Source organism: Lactuca serriola, chromosome 5, assembly GCF_051521515.1.
Source record: "Lactuca serriola cultivar US96UC23 chromosome 5, Lser_US96UC23_V15, whole genome shotgun sequence".
NCBI lineage: Eukaryota > Viridiplantae > Streptophyta > Magnoliopsida > Asterales > Asteraceae > Lactuca > Lactuca serriola.
Window position 1 is genome coordinate 63,472,476 of NC_136412.1, and position 6,000 is coordinate 63,478,475.

Genomic DNA, 6,000 nt, shown 5'->3' on the forward strand with positions numbered 1-6,000 from the left:
ACGACCTAATCAAGACCTAATAGGTCTAAGATTTACAAGGATAGGAAATTAAACTAGGGTTGTTAGCATAACTAAGTTATATCTATAAGAGAAGTTGATGAGAATCTATCGGCGACGAGAACTACCAGAGTGAATCCTGGATTCCGACAGAAGGCATTCAATGTCCCTCATACGCCTATCAGACCTAACTTGTTGAGCTCAAAGTTCCCTGACTTCAGCTCGGGTTTCAGCGAGTTCCCTCTGGAGCATTGCATTGCTGACCTGAGCCCTTTCATGAGCGGACTCCAGTTGGTGAATGCGGACAGTGTTAACGCTTGAATTGGCATCGACCTCCATTACTCGATCGATAGCTGCTCGACCTTGCTCGGTGTTCCGAGTAATCCTACGAACCATAATGGATAGGACTCTGTCAGCCGAACCTCCCTCAGTGAGGTTGTAGAAGCTTCTGTCTCCATTGTAGGGAATGGGTTGACCTTGTTCCTGACTCCACCTATTCAATTTTGTGGCCCACAGAGGTGTGGGTCCTTGAAATGCTAGACGAGGGTTTGGGTTTTGATTAGCTGGGGACAGGTTGTTGACTTCTCACTCTGAGTCAGAACCATCAGAAAATCCTTCAGCTTCATGATCATCCAAAGGAATTGGGTGGTCATCTTCTGGTTCATCTTCTAGCCATCCTTCATTGCCGTGGTTGGGGAAGTACGGGTCTCCGGGGATAGGGAATCCAGCCATTTAATCTATGCGAGAATAGGGATAAGGAAATAATTAATAGACAAACTAACTAGATAATTATAAGATGATCTTTATCAGTTACTTCAACATTTGCGCAGTGCCTACAAGTCATATGTAACCAAGACAGGATAGACCTTCGAATAAGTAACCCTAACTCTAAGCCCACAACCAAACAAGGAACAGGAAGTAAAGCAAAGATCACATATTCTAAGTCTATGACATCCTATACACATATAACCTTAGCGTATCCACTCAGCAACTATTTACATACTGATAAAGACCTTTAATTCTCTAATAAATAATTACTGTAACACAAAATACTCCTATAGTATTTTAAGTTTAATGTTCTGTTCTATTGTTCTCGTTGTAGTAGTGTTGGTAAGTTTTTAGACTTGTTGCAACCTCACAACCACACTTAGGCACATGCTAGTCAACCCACGGATAATATAGTTGATCAGGCTATATTTTCCCAGTTTTGACTATATGTCTCTAAGTCTACTTGTGCTTCCCAACAATCGTAATACTTTTGTTCTATCCTAGTGAACCTGATTTTAGTATGAATGCAGGCACGTATACTTAATTAAATATTTTAAATATTTAAAGTATAAACACTTATTCAGAGTATTTTAATCCCAATGTATTTATAGTTAGTATATCTTTTATGGGTTGATATACTCAATTCACTATAAACAATGCTCTGATACCAATCTGTCACACCCCCAAAACCGATGAACGGCAGAAACGTTCTGGGGTGGAGGACGTCATGTACAGTATCACAACAATGAAAAGTAGTAAACAAGCAACAACATCATCCATTGCATTAATAATATAATTTCATACAAGTGTGTTCTGTCAAGTTATATAGACACCAAAAATAATATACATCAAAATGAAAGAGGAGTCTTGAACTAGCTCCTTCTTCTCAAAACCCGACACATGTACCTGTCTACTGGCGACCTGAGAATACAAGTTATTTTGAAAGTGAGTATCAGCTATAAAGCTGGTGAGATCATAAGTATATTAGTGCCTGTTTTTGTATGAAAGCATTTGTAAGATGTTTGTATAAGTTTTGGAAAGTTTGTATTTGTTTGAACTCTCCTAGAAAACCGTATGTTTTCTACTAAAAGTAGCCTTCTACCAAGGCATCTAGTATATGTGTGTGTGTGTCATGTAAGAGTATGTATTTTCCCAATTCGACTATCATTAACCGAAAATATAGTTTTTACATTACCATGCATCGTGTGCATGTTCACGAAGTGAATGTAATGGGAAAATATTATAGTACTATAGTGTTGTATTAAGTAACTACTATTGTACTAGCTACCTTAAGCAATTTGTAAATTTTAAGGTAACATGTGATCGGCCTGTATCTTGCTACCGACTCAATAGTAATACGACAATGTAAGATGTCGTAGAAATGACGTTTGGCACCCGTAGACTTGCAAGTCCCACTGTAGCGAGCAGCAAGGTGTAGGATAGTCAATCCAGTATAGATCTATACACAAACTCATACGCTCCCCAATTAAGGAGATTCTAATACAAAAACAGTCATGGCAGGTAGTGTCATGCCCTGTTTAATGGCTCACATAACTGTGTTAATGTATATGTGTGCTAGCTGTATTATGTGTTCTTTCTCTGTCTATCCTGTATGTTTGTTTCTCGTCATAGTGTCTATCGTTTGTTTCTCATCATAGTGTTAACATGTTTGTATACACTTGCTACCCAAGGGCATTGTATCCTTTGACTCATGTATGAACTGACTCATTGTATATTTCATTGTTCTAGTAATAGTGTTAGTGTCTTCCTAAACTACTCCTATATTAGTTTACTAGCAATGTATGATCATGTTTGTGTACCCTTGCTACCCAAAGGTATAGAACTTATTGAAGGAACTTTTATGACTATGTATGTAGTAAACATTTAAACCATTGATTAAGGGGTATGAACTCACCTGTAGTGAATGGTACGGATGAACTGATGATTTAGGATTGTTAGGTGTCAAGTGAAGCCTTGAACACACTCTATGATCCTAGTTAACATATAATATCACATATGTGACAACCCGAAATTTCTGTTCTAAATCAAACCATTTCAATCCAATAGAAGTAGAGCAGTTACAGTGAAAATTCAGACTTATGGAATAAGTTTGGCAGTTTTAGGGTTTTACACCTAAGGAGTTATTAGGAGAGTGGATGCACTAGGATTTTGTGCAACACTGTAATTCCATTACTCTAGGTCATTAGAATCCATTCCGAGAATAGAAATATTTTCTGCCAAAAATCTCAGGACTATAAATAGAGTTCTGAACCAAATTGGTTCATTATTTGATTTCCAATTAGAGAAAAGCCAAATACTCTCTCACGGATCTTCGGGTTTTCATCCTAGATTGTGAGTCTACTTTCATAGATGTGTTTTAATACTTGTTATATGCTTAATAACATTATTTACATGTCCAAAGTACAAGATCTGGGAGTTTACCGCCCAAGAACGTTCTTGGGGAGTAAACTCCAAAATCAAGCCTAAAGGCCACCTAGTCCCATTTCCGTGTTAGGCATCTAACTAAGGACTTTATGTATGATCATTAGAGGCGAGAAGCAAATCAAAACCAAGTAGTTTGAGGAGTTTACGGCCAAGGAACCACCTCTTGGGCCGTAAACTCCAAGTAAAGGGCACAAATGAGTGCCTAGTGTTCCTTTAGCCTTAGAACAAGAACCCAGAAGCCTTAAACAAGTGTTTTAGACCAACAAAACAATTAGAAACCAACTTTGGAAAGGAGTTTACGGCCAAGATTCTCCTTAGGCCGTAAACTCCAAGAATTAGGGTCAAAACCCCTTCAAACTCTTCCTAAGGCTTAGTCTTCATTTTAGGCAAATACCTTAAAGTGTTTAGGACCTAGAAAACTCATGAAAAGCATAAGTGTTGAAGAGTTTACGGCCAAGAGTACTTCTTGGGCCGTAAACTCCTATTAAGGGGTCAAAGGACACCCTAGACACTTCCTTAGGCCAAGAGACTTTTAGGGCAAGTACCTAGATGAGTTTTGGGCTAGTTAAAATTCTTAGAACCTCATGTGTGAGGGAGTTTACGGCCCAAAGAGTTCTATGGCCGTAAACTCCATCAAATGGTCCCATTTAGTGCCATAAACCTTCCTTAAGCTAATGGTTGAAGCCTAGACTTGTTCCTAGAAATGTTGGAGACTTGAAAGAACAATAAGAACCCTCCCAAGGGAGTTTACGGCCGTAAACTCCAAAGGAAAAGGGTCTTTGGGCTGTAAACTCCCCAAAGGAGTCAATGTGGTGCCCAAACACTTGTATAGCCTTGAAACAATTCCCCTCTAAGGTTGTAGTACTTCCAAACTCCATTTCATGGCTTGGTTGAGAGTTTACGGCCAGGAGCTTACTCCCCTGGGCCGTAAACTCTAATGAATATGGTCTTTTGACCTTAAACTTCCACTAGGGGCATTGCACTTCTTTGTTGCAACCCATTAGCCTCCTAGCACTTGACCAAAAGTGTTGTCCTCGCGCTTAAATGTTTATACTTGTATAATTAGTGATTTAATCTCTAATTATTTATATACATATGTCTTCATATGTAATTAGGATCATTGTGTGTGTCTAAGTCTTCACTTGGCACCAAGCACTTGTCCGATCCTTCCGTACGATAACAGCCCGTTCAATTCTAGTCACATACTGCAGGTGAGTTCATACCCCTTAACTAATGTTTTAAACTATTTTAAATGTTTTATGGGGGGGGGGGGATACAAGTAGAATCATGCTACTTATTATGTCAGTCACATGTGATTAGTAAGTAGGATTATATTACTTATTACATCAATCACATGTGATTAATATAAAGCATTCAAAAGATTTGGCTACTCATTAGCCGTTTTACCAAACAGTTTCCTTCAAATGATTTTTATAAACATTTTATATGTTTTCAAACTACTTATTACACTGTACTTCTTACTCTGTTATCATATTTCAAACTTATTTACAACTGTGTTTTCAAACAAATGTTCCTTGTACTTATATTGTTTTATCAAACTTATGCCTTCAAATTGTTTTATAGATTGACATCAAGTCGATCTTTCCTTAAACTAATATTTGTGTTTCAAATGTTTTACCAAACTTATTTATGCTTTTATATTATAAATTGCATGCCTCTATATGTATAGTTATATAAGAAATGTTTAAAAGACTTAGGAAGACTATCCACCCTATTTCCTTTTCGCGCCTTGAGATGTGGTCTGGTGGGACATTGGGTATTTGTCCGAACGTCGTTTAAAGATTAGTTATATATCATGTGTACATATAAAGTCATAAAAGGTCCTTCCAGTTCATCCTATGCCCTTGGGTAGCAAGGGTATACATCCACGTCCATACGTATCACTTAGATTACTAGTCAGCTACCATATGGGTAGTTCAGGAAGATACTAGAACCATTACTAGAACGCGATATCATACAATGAGTCAGTTCATTCATGAGTCTATACTTTCTAGAACATTATTGTACATTACATATACAACTATACTAGGACGAGAACATATACTGCTATACTAGAATGATTTCATTACTATACTTGCTAGATAAAGAGAACACACATTACAGCTAGCACACTTAGAACATTATAGTACAATCACATGATCACACTTACATGAGTATAATTACATGATCACACTTACATGAGTACAATTACATGATCACACTTACATGAGTACAATTACATGATCACACTTACATGAGTACAATTACATGATCACACTTACATGAGTACGCTTACATATACATAGAATAGACGTCACTAGGGGCTATAGCACGGAACCAGTTCAGGATCTAACTATACTGATAAATCACACCGAAATTGTGATTGTTATATCGAGTATACATGATCATTAGTAATGTGGATGCTCACGGCTTGCATTCATGCAGGGGTCGTGGGTAGGTCCCAAAATCCCTTTGATAGGGGAGCGTACAGTCTGGGATCTAGACATCACATTATACCTTATCCCTCAAATAAGGCAATTGAGTATCAATGTAGTTATTTATATATATATATATATATATATATATATATATATATATATATATATATATATATATATATCAAATACTACGGTACTTGGACGTATTACCCTAGATTTAAGGTAATAGGTACGGTTGTAGTTCGACACTACACCATAGTACTATTTCTTTTCCCATTACATTCACTTCGTGAATTTTTCATTCGACGCACGGTAATGTAGAAACTATCTTTTGATAAATAGTAGTCAGACT